The 16,931-nt window shown below is 35.3% G+C and overlaps 1 protein-coding gene across 2 annotated transcripts in view; it reads right to left on the bottom strand.

Moving 5' to 3' along the window:
• The window catches only part of LOC127438772 (double-stranded RNA-specific editase 1-like), a 45,775-nt gene extending 36,025 nt beyond the window's left edge, over window positions 1–9,750 (bottom strand). For both annotated transcript variants that reach the window (XM_051694619.1, XM_051694618.1), the window contains exon 1: window positions 9,511–9,750. The gene's annotated coding sequence lies outside the window, so the exon portion shown is untranslated. The remainder of the gene's footprint in view (window positions 1–9,510) is intronic.
• Window positions 9,751–16,931: the final 7,181 nt, after the last annotated feature.

Raw genomic sequence — 16,931 nt, 5'->3', positions numbered from 1 at the left:
TGATTTTGCCACAACTTTGGAGGTATGCTTGGGGTCATTGTCCATTTGGAAGACCCATTTGCGACTGAGCTTTAATTTCATGGCTGATGTCTTGAGATGTTGCTTCAATATATCCACATAATTTTCCTTCGTCATGATGCCATCTATTTTGTGAAGTGCACCAGTCCCTCCTGCAGCAAAGCACCCCCACAACATGATGCTGCTATCCCATGCTTCATGGTCGGGATGGTGTTCTTCGGCTTGCGAGCCTCACCCTTTTTCCTTCAAACATAACGATGGTCACTAAAAAAAAAGTAAAAAAAAGTAAAAAAAAAAATTAATCAGACCAGAGGACATTTCTCCAAAAAGTAAGATCTTTGTCCCCATGTGCACTTGCAAACTGTAGTTTGGCATTTTATGGCAGTTTTGGAGCATTGGTGTCTTCATTGCTGAGCAGCCTTTCAAATTATGTCGATATAGGATATAGATTACTGTGGATATAGATACTTGTCTACCTGTTTCCTCCAGCATCTTTACAAGGTCCTTTGCTGTTGTTCTGGGATTGATTTGCACTTTTCACACCAAACTAGGTTCATCTCTAGGAGACAGAATGCATCTCTTTCCTGAGCTGTATTATGGCTGTGTGGTCCCATGGGGTTTTACTTGCATACTATTGTTTGTACTGATGAACATGGTTTCTCCCAGTGGAGATCCACAATTCTTTTTTCTGACGTCTTGGCAGATTATTTTTGATTTTCCCATGATGTCAAGAAAAGAGGCACTAGGGGGCCTGGGTAGCTCAGCGAGTATTGACACTGACTACCAACCCTGGAGTCACGAGTTCGAATTCAGGGCATGCTGAGTGACTCCAGCCAGGTCTCCTAAGCAACCCAATTGGCCTGGTTGCTAGGGAGGGTAGAGTCACATGGGGTAACCTCCTCGTGGTCGTGATTAGGGGTTCTCGCTCTCAATGGGGCATGTGGTAAGTTGTGCGTGGATCGTGGAGAATAGCATGAGCCTCCACATGCTGGGAGTCTCCGCGGTGTCATGCACAGTGAGCCACGTGATAAGATGCGCGGATTGACTGTCTCAGAAGTGGAGGCAACTGAGACTTGTCCTCCGCCACCCGGATTGAGGTAAGTAACTGCGCCACCACGAGGACCTATTAAGTAGTGGGATTTGGGCATTCCAAATTGGGAGAAAAGGGGATAAAATAAAAATAAATAAATAAAAAAAAAAAGGCACCGAGTTTGAAGGTAGGCCTTAAAATACATCCACAGGTACACCTCCAGTTGACTCCAATTAACCAATTAGCCTATCAGAAGCTAATTGGCTAATTGCCTAAAGGCTTGACATGATTTTCTGGAATTTTCCAAGCTGCTTAAAGGCACAGTTAACTTAGTGAATGTAAACTTCTGACCCAGTGGAACTGTGATATAGTCAATTAAAAGTGAAACAATCTGTCTGTAAACAATTGTTGGAAAAATTACTCATGTCATTCACAAAGTTGATGTCCTAAACGACTTGCCAAAACTATAGTTTGCTAATATGAAATTTGTGGAGAGGTTAAAAAATAAGTTTTAATGACTTCAACCTAAGTGTATGTAATCTACTGACTTCAACTGTGTGTGTGTATATATATATATATATATATATATATATATATATATATATACACACACACACACAGTATATAAGCAACAGATGTCCAAATCATGATACAGAATTACATTCATTACATTCATTATATTATTCTCAAGTATACAAAAGTAAAATACAGTGGTGTGAAAAAGTGTTTGCCCCCTTCCTGATTTCTTATTTTTTTGCATGTTTGTCACACTTAAATGTTTCAGATCATCAAACAAGTTTAAATATTAGTCAAAGATAACACAAGTAAACACAAAATGCAGTTTTTAAATGAAGGTTGTTATTATTAAGGGAAAACAAAATCCAAACCTACATGGCCCTGTGTGAAAAAGTGATTGCCCCCTAAACCTAATAACTGGTTGGGCCACCCTTAGCAGCAACAACTGAAATCAAGCATTTGCGATAACTTGCAATGAGTCTTTTACAGCGCTGTGGAGGAATTTTGGCCCACTCATCTTTTCAGAATTGTTGTAATTCAGCCACATTGGAGGGTTTTCGAGCATGAACTGCCTTTTTAAGGTCATGCCACAGCATCTCAATGGGATTCAGGTCAGGACTTTGACTAGGCCACTCCAAAGTCTTCATTTTGTTTTTCTTCAGCCATTCAGAGGTGGACTTGTTGGTATGTTTTGGATCATTGTCCTGCTGCAGAACCCAAGTTCGCTTCAGCTCGAGGTCACGAACAGATGGCCGGACATTCTCCTTCAGGATTTTTTGGTAGACAGCAGAATTCATGGTTCCATTTATCACAGCAAATCTTCCAGGTCCTGAAGCAGCAAAACAGCCCCAGACCATCACACTACCACCACCATATTTTACTGTTGGTATGATGTTCTTTTTCTGAAATGCGGTGTTACTTTTACACCAGATGTAATGGGACACACACCTTCCAAAAAGTTCAACTTTTGTCTTGTCAGTCCACAGAGTATTTTCCCAAAAGTCTTGGGGATCATCAAGATGTTTTCTGGCAAAAATGAGACGAGCCTTAATGTTCTTTTTGCTCAGCAGTGGTTTTCGTCTTGGAACTCTGCCATGCAGGCCATTTTTGCCCAGTCTCTTTCTTATGGTGGAGTCATGAACACTGACCTTAACTGAGGCAAGTGAGGCCTGCAGTTCTTTGGATGTTGTTGTGGGGTCTTTTGTGACCTCTTGGATGAGTCGTCGCTGCGCTCTTGGGGTAATTTTGGTCGGCCGGCCACTCCTGGGAAGGTTCACCACTGTTCCATGTTTTCGCCATTTGTGGATAATGGCTCTCACTGTGGTTCTCTGGAGTCCCAAAGCTTTAGAAATGGCTTTATAACCTTTCCCAGACTGATAGATCTCAATTACTTTCTTTCTCATTTGTTCCTGAATTTCTTTGGATCTCGGCATGATGTCTAGCTTTTGAAGATCTTTTGGTCTACTTCACTTTGTCAGGCAGGTCCTATTTAAGTGATTTCTTGATTGAGAACAGGTGTGGCAGTAATCAGGCCTGGGTGTGGCTAGAGAAATTGAACTCAGGTGTGATAAACCACGGTTAAGTTATGTTTTAACAGGTGGGGCAAACACTTTTTCACACAGGGCCATGTAGGTTTGGATTTTGTTTTCCCTTAATAATAACAACCTTCATTTAAAAACTGCATTTTGTGTTTACTTGTGTTATCTTTGACTAATATTTAAACTTGTTTGATGATCTGAAACATTTAAGTGTGACAAACATGCAAAAAAATAAGAAATCAGGAAGGGGGCAAACACTTTTTCACACCACTGTATATATGTGATTCAGTGAGTTTAGTTTCATTTTATAAAGAGCTGCCACTCTCTTAGTCTTCTCCGATCACAAAACTCAAGGTCATGATTTATGCATATTTTTTCCAAAAGAGGATGTGCCCAAAGAGTTTTTTTTTTTTTTTTTTTTTTCTGATTTTGCCAACTTATGGGGACGAATTAGCAGAATTGTGGAATAAAAGCCATTCATCTAAAAATATACTGTAGCACTGATCATCTATTATTGGATGGTAGGTGCCATTATTAAGAGCTCGATTTGCATACATTAACATTCAACTGCTTGTATCCAGGCCCACAGAAATTAAATTTGGATACACTTTGTTCTGCACTTCAACGTTAATTTCATATTCTTTTGAAAAGTAAGAAGATTCATTTACAACAAGAATAAACACAAAATTAGTCTTTTGTTTCGTGCCCTCAGGAAAATACATCTGTCATTTATGACTCGGAACACGCAAACAACTTTTTTAACGACTCCGCACCTCATTTCCTCAGGGTTGTGTAGGCCACCTCATTTAACAGTTCAACCTAAAAATAAACGCAGTGATATCCTATTGTTCAGCTCGCTGGTTGCAATATAACTGCACTAAACAAACACCACTCAACAACTCCAGACTACTAAAACTACAGTTTTTATTTTGCATACAAATCAAACCATATCCACAAATCTACATTTACAGAGATAAAGATGATTAAGCTTCAAATAAAATTAATCCTTCTGCAGCTTTTTTCCCCCCAAAGGAAGCAATGTGGCATCAGACCAAATTTCCAAAAGGTCCTAATTTACTTTGAATATTGACTCTCAATATTGACTGATCCCTTTATTTAAACACATCTGACCTTAATCCTCAATTACATTTCCAGCCAGAACAACAGAACAGTGAAATTTCTGTTCCTCCGTCCTTTGGTCTGCTAAGGAAGTTTAACCACCAGAGTCAGATGGATTACTTTTATGCTGCCTTTAAGTGCTTTTTGGAGCTTCAACATTCTGGTCATCATTCACTTGCATTGTATAGACCTACAGAGCTGAAATATTCTTCAAAAAAATCTTTGAGTTCTACTGAAGAAAGAAATTCATACACATCTGTGATACATGATGGTGAGTAAATGATGTGAGAATTTTCATTTTTGGGTGAACTATCCCTTTAACCACTAAGGCTAATCTAAACAACCTGTACTGTCTGTTGATGAGGTCTTTTATTTTGAAGAGTCTAGTTATGTTGATGGTTTCTTAATTACAGATGTTCACCTGCTTCTGGTTCATTAGTCTGTGTCTATATACCCTGCTTGTGTCTTTATATTGTTTTGAGGTATTGTTAAGATTAATGTGAATCTTGAAGTGTTTGCAGACTGCACCATTAATATCAGTATTCCAGCAGCATGTCATTCCGAACACACCCCTTGTGATCCTAAACTCTGGTAAACTCAAACAATCACCAACCAGGAATCCTCTTTACCCATGAAATGTGGATTTCACATAAGAATATCTGTATGACTTGGTGTAACAAATATGACTCTGTGATGCAAGACGAAGTACAATCTCAAAAGCAATCTTTGTTGAAACAGGGACAAATGAACTAAACCAAAACCAGGAAAGCAAAAACCATGAGAAAAAGACTTACCAGTAAGATCAGGTTAATACTCAATAATCAGCAAAAGACACCAGCAGACTACTCGAAAAGTAATTGACAAACAGGTAGAATCAATCAGGAAGAGGAAACCAACAACAGAGACACGAAACAAGAGGCCTTCAAAATAAATGACAAGTCGTAATTTCAAAATAAAAGACTGATAAAAATAAAAAACAAGACAAAAAAACCTGTTACACTTAAACATAAAAATAGGTGTAAATTTTCCTGTGTTCTTCATGCATTTTAAATAGTAAAATGTACTGCAAAGGGGATTTTCTTAGTAAAGATACCGCATGAAAGATCAAGGATTCTTTTGCCTCAAGTTTGTATCAAAATTTGGTAAGAAAGGCTAAAAATGATCTGTCCGAACTATCTAAGCCAGACTACTTCGCTTCAAACGAACACTATGAGCCCGAACGGATGAAAATCCTAAATTTCAAAACCAGTAACCACAACAAAAATTCAAAGAGAACGAAAGAGAATGAAAAAGAGATAATCATTGTAGAGTTTAGATTCTAAAATTAAAAAAAAAAATCATCATATGTATCTATTTTATTTTTTTCACAATTATGCTTCGCTATTGAATGAACTAACAATTACACACACTTTTACAAAAAAAATTAAAAATAAATACAGATATCCCCATGAATCTCTAACCAAACCTCAATGTCTCCATATTTTGTGGTTTGACGTTTCTTTGTGCTTATTTGTTTGTTTACTTTCATTTTAATAGGCTCAGTTCCTCATCTTGGCATCCCTCATTTCTTTACATGCAGAATTCATACTCGCCTGGGCGAGTACCTTATTTTGTTTTCTGAAACAAACTATGATTGGAATCTGAACATAAGGAGCAATGCACACTCAGACATCAATGTAGAACAGGAACTAAGACTTAAAAGATTAGTTATATTGGGCCTAATTCTTCAATTACCTTTATTTAAATGAACTTTCTAAAAATTTATTCTCCCAGAAAGACAAAAGAGTAAGCAAACAATTTGTGTAAATACAGTGTGTGTATATATATATATATATATATATATATATATATATATATATATACAGTTCCTTGCAAAATTATTCAGACTCCTGACCAATTATCTCATATTACTGAATAACAAATGGTGCAATGAAATTTCATTCTGTTTGATATTTTATTTTAAAACACTGGAACTCAAAATCAATCATTGTTAGGTGACATTGGTTTTATGTTGGGAAATATTTAAAAAAAAAATATCTTGCTTGCATAAGTATTCAACCCCTGTGCTGTGGAAGCTGCCAGGTTACACCGATGAAAGAAATTGCCCTAACGAGGACACAGTTACTTTACCATTGGCATCCACCTGTGAATAATTAAAGTTGCAATCCAATTTTCTGGATAAAAAACCCATTGCTGAAGGATCATTGGTCAAGCTGTGAATCTGAAGGAAAATGAATACCATAGAGCATTCCACTGAAGTTAGAGATAAAGTAATAAAAATGCATAGATTAGGGAAAGGGTACAAAATAATATCCAAATGTTTGGATATCCCAGTGAGCACAGTTGGATCAATAATCAGGAAGTGGAAGCTGCACCACACCACTCAGGCACTGCCAAGAAAAGGCCATCCCTTAAAACTCAGCACTCTAACAAAAAGGAGACTTGTGAGAGAAGCCACAGAGAGGCCAACAATCACTTTGAAGGAGCTACAGAATTCAGTGGCTGGGAGTGGAGTAATGGTGCACCAGTCAACCATATCAAGCGCACTGCATAATGCTGGCCTGTATGGGAGGGTGGCAAGAAAGAAGCCATTACTCAAAAAGTAGGGAGAAGGTTTTGTGGTCAGATGAGACCAAGATAGAGCTTTTTGGCCAAAACTCAAAGCACAATGTGTGGCGCAAACCTAACACTTCCTATGCCTCAAGACACACCATCCCTACAGTGAAGTATGGTAGTGGCAGCATCATGCTGTGGGGATGCTTCTCATCAGCAGGGACTGGGCTTCTTGTTAGAATTGAAGGAAGAATGGATGAAGCAAAATATAGGGAAATACTGCAAGAGAACAGTCTGCTAAAAAACTGAAGCTTGGGAGGAAATTCACCTTTCAGCATGACAGTGATCCCACGCACAAGGCCAAAGTAACATTGGAGTGGCTCAAGAACAAAAAGATAAATGTCCTACAGTGGCCCAGTTAAAGTCCTGATCTTAATCCTATTGAGAATCTGTGGCACTACTTGAAAATTGCAGTCCACAAGCATCACCCAACCAACCTGAACAACCTGGAGCAAATCTGCTGAGAAGAATGGGCCAAAATCACTTCGTCACTGTGTGCAAAGCTGGTACATATGTACCCCAAAAGACAAAGCAGTTATTGCAGCAAAAGGTGGCTCGACCAAATATTGCTGTGTGGGGGTTGAATACTTATGCAAGCAAGATATTTCAGTTTTTTATTTTTCATAAAAATATTTCCAAACAAAAAAACAATGTCACCTTACAATAATTGATTCTGAGTTTCAGTGTTTTAAAATAAAATATCAATCAGAATGAAATTTCAGTGCACCATTTGTAATTCGGTAATGAAAGAATTGGTCAGGGGTCTGAATACTTTTGCAAGGCACTGTATATATATATATATATATATATATATATATAATTCTCACAATTCATATTAATATCTTTATGCTTAATTCCTATTTAGTAAATATTAATAATTAATATGAATTTTTGGTAGCACTTTCTAAAAAGTCCATATTTATAATGTACTGTAGAGGCATTATAAATGCATTATAACGCATTAGTAATGTCTCATAATACACCTTATAATATGTTGTAACTTATCGTAAATAACTGTTACCATAATTATAATACTTTATAACACTTAGCTATTCATAGTTATACCTTAGAGTATAACACAATCAACATCCAATTATAATGTATATTTGAATTATATATTTTAGGAATGCTTTAAGTGACAAAAGTAATGTCTTCTTAAAAGCATCCATAAGAATTTTTTTTAGTGGTTACAGTCAAGCTGGTAAAATGAAAGTCATATACAAATGCACAAAATACAAAGGAACACACATTCAATGTAAATTTTGAGACATGAAGAAAAACACATGCAAAGCTAAACAATATGCGTTTTAATCACACATGTAGCAAAATGTTTGTCTCTTCTTATACAAAACACACCCAAGAATAAAAAAATAAAAAATGAAAATCAAACTGATTCTATTCTGGACTCCATTCAATAAACTTTAATGTTTGTGCATCTTATTTGGAGAATTATTTTTATATAACTTCCACTATCTAAGTTTGACTTGTACTGTATTGTATGTTACATGTTTATGCTACGGCTGTTTTTACGAAGTCAGTGCTTTTGTAGCAAAAGGCAAAGACCACTTATAATGGTGCATGATCACGTCATAAAGCATTATGACTGTTTACACTATGCTTCTTTTGCATGACAGCACTTATACTATTACTTTCATTAACTTTCTGCTGATAAGTTGATTATGTTATGATGCATTATACACTTTTAATGTAACTATGAATAGGTTAATTGTTATAATGTATTATAAATGTAGTTACAATTATTTATGAGAATGTATAATATATTTTAAGGTGTATTATGAGGCATTATGAATGCAGTATAATGCCTTTGCAATACATTATAAATATGGGCTACACAGAAAGTATTACTGAATTTTCTTTTATATATCTTGTAAATCTTTTATAAATTGTATATAATATTTATATAAATTATAATATAACTTTTTTATATAATAATATAATATATAATATATTTTATATATAAAAATAAATATTTTATCTTATTTAGGGGAACACTTTTTATTGTCAACAATGCTGTATTTTATTATTATTATTATTTTACTAGCAATAAAAATTACTTTTTTATTAAATATCAAACAGTAATATCTTTAGAAAGGTTTAAACATTATTTTTTCCCATAATTATAGTAATAGTAAATTTTTATATAAATGTCACCATTATAGGCTATATTATTATTGTAATTTAACCCTTAGTATCAAAGAAAAGCCCCAGATGCCCTCTTTAAGACACACCTGGACTTAGCACTGTTGCATAGGTGATCTCAGATATATTTACAAAAACATAAATGCACAACAGTGGACAGAAATGTATCGCTGGCTATCAGGACATGACAAAGGCAGTTGGGACAGATGCTCCCTAAGCCTTGATTGGTGTTGGTCCACTAAAAGCCCGTTTGTCTGGTCATTAAAAATAACCAAGGCTTTTAGCTAATAATTTAAAAACTACAATACTCTACCATACAAAATCGTCCACAACAGTGATGCAAGACAAATGTGATCACACATGTCTTTATCTGAACCATAAAGATAGTGAATCATTCATTCCATTCATCCATCATTTGATGTTTTGATCTCGATGCATTGGTAATGCAGAATATAGTGCAAATGAAATGTATGCATATATAATGTTTTAAAGTGAATAATGGAGAATAGTACTTACTGTACGTTGTTGGATTGAAATCTGGATGGACAAAAAGACTTAAATGAATAGCAAGAAATAAAAGCAATACATAAAAAATACGAATGTGTGCTATTATGTTGTAAAGACGCGTATGTAGCACGACACCCGTAACATTAACGCATGCAGAGCATCGGTGCGTATCGTTCAGCGAGTGATTTAATTACTCATTTTCATCCGCGAGCCACAATCGAGCGCTGTAGCGTACTAACCACAGCTGACACCTGATTGGCAGTTGAGGGGGCGGGCACTTGTACGCTCTACCGTTTGATTGGCGGATCAGACTTTGACAGGTTATATACTCTCGCTGATTGGTCAGGAGGACAGTTGAACTGTTTTATTTATATATAGAAACTTAAAAAACAGCTCTTATCTGGCCAGCAAAATGTAACCTATAATAGATCTAAGAAACGGCGGTATGCTAAATGTATTTATTTTTTATTATTATGTTTTTATTTTTGTTGTTGTTTTATGTTTTTATAATATAAAGTTAATATTTTCTGTAATAGCCTCCCTCATAGTAGAAATATAATAGTAAAACAATGTTCATACACTCAAAAAATATTTAAGCCTATTTTAAAGATTTACACATTTCAATTTAATTTTAAAAAATCAATTACATTTAATTGAGTATCTTTAACTAAATTAAATAAATTAAACTTTTGTTAAATAAAACCGAATACAAATTTTGTTAAAGATTACTAAAAGACTACGTATGAAATTGAAATGCCTAAATCTTAAAAATATGCTAAAATATTTTATTTTATTTTTTTTGAGTGTACAATAAAAAATCATAATGTTATATGTATGAAGTACTATACTAATGTAGACTAAAATATAGTAAAATTAAAATATATTAAATGCAATTACATTGCATCCTCATGTTTAGGGCCACTGTATCATATAACATATTAAAGATGATCATAATGTAAAGTGTAAGTAGTATAATAACAGGCCTACTGTATATGTTATAGTCCAGAAGTATAATACAGGATTAAAATACTCACATTATAAATTATTGTAATAATATGTGTAATGTATAATTTTAAACATTATTGGAAAAGTATAAAAGCAATATACAATTGAAATCAGAAGTTTACATACTCCTTAGCCAAATACATGTAAACTCAGTTTTTCATAATTCCTGACATTTAATTGTCAAAAACATTCCCTGTCTTAGGTCAGTTAGGATCACTTCTTTATTTTAAGAATGTGAAATGTCAGAGAAATAGTAGAGAGAATTATTTATTTCAGCTTTTATTTCTTTCATCACATTCCCAGTGGGTCAGAAGTTTACATACACTTTGTTAGTATTTGGTAGCATTGCCTTTAAACTTTAAACTTAACTTGGGTCAAACGATTTGGGTAGCCTTCCACAAGCTTCTCACAATAAGTTGCTGGAATTTTGGCCCATTCCTCCAGACAGAACTGGTGTACCTGAGTCAGGTTTGGAGGCCTCCTTGCTCGTACATGCTTTTTCAGATCTGCCCACAAATCCCATTTGTGACCGAGCTTTAACTTCCTGGCTAACATCTTGAGATGTTGCTTCAATATATCCACATAATTTTCTTTTCTCATGATGCCATCTATTTTGTGAATTGCACCAGTCCCTGCTGCAGCAAAGCACCCACAACATGATGCTGCCACCCCCATGCTTCACGGTTGGACTTGTGTTCTTCGGCTTGCAAGCCTCACCCTTTTTCCTCCAAACATAATGATGGTCATTATGGCCAAACAATTCAATTTTTGTTTCATCAGACCAGAGGACATTTCTCCCCCATGTGCACTTGCAAACTGTAGTCTGGCTTATTTATGGCGGTTTTGGAGCAGTGGCTACTTCCTTGCTGAGCAGCCTTTCAGATTATGTTGCTATAGGACACGTTTTACTGTGGATATAGATACTTGTCTACCTGTTTCCTCCAGCATCTTCACAAGGTCCTTTGCTGTTGTTCTGGGATTGATTTGCACTTTTCGCACCAAACTACGTTCATCTCTAGGATACAGAATGCGTCTCCTTCCTGAGCGGTATGATGGCTGCATGGTCCCATGGTGTTTATATTTGCGTACTATTGTTTGTACAGATGAACGTGGTACCTTCAGGCATTTTGAAATTGCTCCCAAGTATGAACCAGACTTATAGAGGTCCACAATTTATTTCTGAGGTCTTGGCTGATTTCTTTTGATTTTCCCATGACATCAAGCAAAGAGGCACTGAGTTTGAAAGTAGCCCTTAAAATACATCCACAGGTACACCTCCAATTCAGTACACCTCCTATCAGAAGCTAATTGTCTAAAGGCTTGACATCATTTTCTGGAATTTTCCAAGCTGCTTAAAGGCACAGTTAACTTAGTGTATGTAAACTTCTGACCCACTGGAATTGTGATATAGTCAATTAAAAATGAAACAATCTGTCTGTAAACAATTGTTGGAAAAATGACTCATGTCATGCACAAAATAGATGTCCTAAATAACTTGCCAAATATATATTTTATTAATATTAAATCTGTGGAGTGGTTAAAAAAAAAAGGGGGGGTTTTAATAACTTCAATCTAAGTGTATGTAAACTTCATTCTTCAACTGTATAATGTTAATTTTGAAGACGATCACTTTCAATAAGTTTAGATTTATTTATTTGTCTGCTATTTGTAAACTACAATTGTCTAGTAGAAGCAAACTAATTTTTACATATTTATATTGAGGTCCCTTGAGCTGAAGTGCACATGCACAATATTTCATGTTGCTGTTAAATAACTACCATCCTACACAGCAGCAGTCTCATCCCACAATCTATATTCCCATAACTCTGTTTTTTTTCTTCAAATGCATCCTTATTAATTATTCATGATTTTGTTACACAGACAAAACCTACACAATAAATACTGTTTTTAAATCTCTTCTTATGTGTTTTCTACATTCTTTTTTTCCCTTATTTAAAAAGTTAAAAGTTAACTTACTTAACCCCAATCTCTGTGCCTTTTCTTAATTTACATTTATTAAAGAGACTGAAATGTCATGCTCACTATATATAGATACTAAGTAAGCATATTTACTTGGTTTTAAAGGAATATTCCGGGTTCAAAACAAGTTAAGCTCAATCGGCAGCAGTTGTAGCATAATATTGATTACCACAAAAATGTATTTCAACTCATCCCTCCTTTTATAAAAAAAAAAAAAAAAAAAAAAAAAAACCTAGGTTGAGGCACTTACAATGAAAGTGAATGTGGCCAATTATTGGAGGGTTTAAAGGCAGAAACGTGAAGCTTATAATTTTATAAAAGCACTTGCATTAATTCTTCTGTTAAAACTCATGTTTTATTTGAGCTGTAAAGTTATGTAAATCGTCATTTTTACAGTCATTTTAGGGTTTGTTGACATTACAGCGTCAAAGTTGAAAGTAAAAGTAAAATTGGCTATAACTTTAGACAGAAAAGGTTAGTAAATGATTTTATCACACTAAAATCATGTTTACATGCATATCCTTTATGTCTTGTGGGTATACAGTGAGTATTTTAATGTTAAATAAATTGGCCACCATTCACTTTCATTCACTGTAACACAGATTTTTGCTTTTTTTAAAGAAAAGGAGGGAAGAGTCATACTAAATTTTTGTGATAATCAATATTATGCCACAAATGCTGTCGATTGAGCCCGGAATAGTTCTTTAAGATTAAAATATCAGTGTCGTAAAGGCTATTGCAAAAAACAGATGAAAATTATCTTCAGAGGAGAATTCCCTTTGTTGTTTGGGAAGAAGAAAAAAAGCAAATACCAATGAATTTAGCTTAAAATTGCCTAGTGTTTCCTGTTATACTGAAACTGCAAGTCATTTTCGAATCAGCAGTGCTTTAATAGTCGTTTTGTTTATAATGCTCAATTGGTTGAATCAGACATGAAGAGAGTGAACTTTCACATGGGCACAGAAACCTTTACTTGCAAGACAATTGTCTGAGCTCTAATAGTATACTACCGTACTAGTCTTACTATTTTTGCAGTATGTATATACTGTGCATACTAGGTGACTTTTCTGTATGTAATACCCAGATGAGCAACTGCATTTGCCAAAAATTCAAAATACAACCTTAGCACACTGCGTGGAATACTGTATCTCACAATGCAATGTGCTCAACTTGGCCTTGCCGACAAATGAATCAGAAGAAATATCAGCTTTAATTTTTACATCCTTGACTCGTTATTTGACCAGACCACCAAAAGAAAATGGAAAAGAAATTGGATTGCAATGCAAAATAACCATAAATGTTAACTAGACGCCATTTACTGAATTAAACAATTTTGCATACTACAGTTTGAAACTGTTGTTTTATGTGCACAGTATACATACACTACATATTTGGGTGATTCTCACAAAACCCATCAACAAAATCAAAATCAGATCCTTTTTTTTTTTGCATAAAGAAAATGAAACCTATTTTCGGGCTTTTTTTTTCATGATAGTTAAGGACATTTTACCCTCCAATCCTCATTACCACAATGCACAAAAAAGATAGATGGTCATTATGATATTCTCATTACCACAATGTGAAAAAAAGATTTATTATTTAAATTGGATGCGTTACGGTAATGAGAATTGGGGGGCAAAATGTGCTTGAAAACAAATGTGTCCTGAAAATCAGGTCACAATGCAAAAATGTTGATAGTCCTAAATGTAATTGTGACATTATTTTCAAGGCAGTTACACACATTTTAACCCAATTCTCATTACTGCAATGCAGAAGAAAAAATTATGGGCTCCAAATTCGTAAGCGCGCTAGGCGCAGCACAACGCCCATGTGCAACGTCTGATCTCATTTCCGTGAGAGCGCTAATTCTAAATGCAATTATAGTGGCCGTGGGTAGGAGTGTTTGCCCTATGTGTGAGTGTATGTGCGCAAACTGTGGGTGTATTGTACGTTAATGAAGTGGTGCAAAGCGCTATTTTCCTGAGAAACAGGTCACTGCGCTAAGACGTTTCAGCACCATGCCTGTTTTCAGCGCAAAGTCTAAAATCATTTCCACCATTTGCAGTCTGGAGATTCCACTAGCAGGAGGTAATAAAGTTTATGTCCAAACTCTGAAAATATAGTGGAACATCAAATTATCCCTGTGTCTCAATCAGCTCCCGGGCACCCTATGTCGTGAATCAGTATGTCATGAACATGAATTCGTCACTGTTACAAATAAAATAAACGGTCTCTAGAGGTCATGGTTTATATTTCAATTATTATTTCTATGTTTATACAGTATTTAAATTTGTATTTGTGATCTAATTTGAATTAATATTTTTTCCACCTGTTGTCGTAGTGATTTTTAAGTCATCGCAAAAAGGGTCAGTTGAAGAAGACGGAGAGGGTAAAATGTTTGGATTTGGGGAGGTGGTTTTAAATTATGTTAACCTCTTTGTTATTCTTATTATATTTTTGTATCGTTTTAAGTGTAATTTGAATTTTGAAATATTTTTGGTTTCAGTTTTTCATGTTTAAATAAATTTATATAATTTATAAAGCAAAAAGATCTGGTAGAAGTGAACTGCATGCAAAAAAAAAAAAAAAAAAAAAAGATCTCTCGATCCACAGCCTAACCTGGAAAGCCAATACAGTCACTGTTAATGCTAACCATGATTTGTGTCAGTAGATAAATATGATTAATAATACTTACATTCTATATCATTTGAATGGAGCCTACATCAAAGTCCTAAACTACATTTTCCATGTGTAAAAAAAGGAGTGTGTCACTGTCATAATAATATGCCAGACGTTCAGTTAATGCACAAAAGAACACAACTCCATATTTCTATTATTTAAATTATCCATTTACACTACCAACTTCTTATGAATGTGCTGTCTTTGTTTATTTCACTGTTGCTTGACAGGGAATGAACTATATAATTGGACGCAGATGGTGCAATAACCGGAGAAGAACCTCAAAATTAAATTGCACTTGACCCAGCCCGTTAGCGCTTTGTGCACGCAAATTCACCAAACCCACCAGTTCCTAGACTTAGCGCATGCTTGCATGAAAAAAAAAAAACTTCATGACCATACCCACTGACTTTGCGCGTATGATGTACTGCATAGTGCTGCACTTAGCGCTCTTAATATAGGGCCTGATATATTAAGCTGTTAAGTATTTATACATCATAGCAGTACACCCTTTAGTACTCCCAGTACCTGCCTTTTAATTTAGCTGATTTTGATTTAAAAAAAACACTGTACAACAGCAGCTTTTTTATTGTAGTACAGTTAAAAATCACTGAGTTACGGTAATGAGAATAATCATTGAAAACAATGAGAATAGTAAAAATAAACTGTCCAGGCTCATTACGGTAATGAGAATTGGAGGGGTGGGGGGGGGGGGGAATATGCTTAAGTGTCCTGAAAATAATGTCACAATGCAAAAACTCCAAATTGTTCTCCTAAATGTCCTTCATTTTCTTTACGCAAAATATAATTTCATGTTTTTTTTGTATTGATTTGAGGTTCATTATGACATGGACATTTTGACACACATATAAATCACCCATATACTGCAGCAATAGAGAGAGTATTATTGTACTATGCTATTCCGAACATAGCCCGTGTGTCTGACTAGATGTGTATCTTTGTGTACTTGATGATCAGAGCGTGTACTGAATGCTCCAGGTGCAATAAAAGAGACGCTGACTCAACTAGCACAGGGCCCCATGCAACTATTGATAAACAGTCATGAAGTAGTGTAGACAAGGACGAATGCTTATCGTGGCTCCTGACCTTGTGTGCGTGAATCACGCAGCGGGTAGGCACTAGCATGCGCTGACTCATGCGAGGGAGAATTGGGGTGCCGTCGCTTTTGCTTAAGCATCTGATCCACTGAAGGATGAAGAGAGACGAGGAGGAATTACAATGTGAGCACGTGAGCGGGGGCCGCCTCCGTCATGCACATTGGTTTATATAAGAAGACGGTGTAGCGTTTTAGAAATATAGCAATTATTTCAGAGCTGACATCTCTTTGGCAGTCTTTCTTGAGCATCTCGCCTTTCAATGCGGGACGTTGTAATTTCGATCAAACGACGGGACGTCCCAGATAATACGGGACAGTTGGCAACCCTAGTTGCAATTATAACATCTTTATTTTATAGTATATTATAATACTTACCTTTCCGTTGTTAAAACTTTAATGCATTATAAAAATAATGCACTGTATAATGCATTAAAACACACAAAGGAAAACACTAAGCTTGTATAGGTGAACACCATCTAATATCTACACCCACATTTTCAACATATTTTTCTCTAGATCATTTCAGAAAGCACTTCTGGTAATGCCATGTTGTTGTTATTCAATAATGGAAACAGAGGCATGCGTTAATGGTTTCTATGGTGTTGCTCATGGTGTTGGTGTTTAATAAAAAACTAATAAAAAAAGAACA

This window comes from Myxocyprinus asiaticus, chromosome 50 (assembly GCF_019703515.2).
Source record: "Myxocyprinus asiaticus isolate MX2 ecotype Aquarium Trade chromosome 50, UBuf_Myxa_2, whole genome shotgun sequence".
NCBI classification, from domain to species: domain Eukaryota; kingdom Metazoa; phylum Chordata; class Actinopteri; order Cypriniformes; family Catostomidae; genus Myxocyprinus; species Myxocyprinus asiaticus.
Note: the sequence above shows the minus strand (reverse complement) of the source record. Positions and strands in the feature narration are given on the sequence as shown.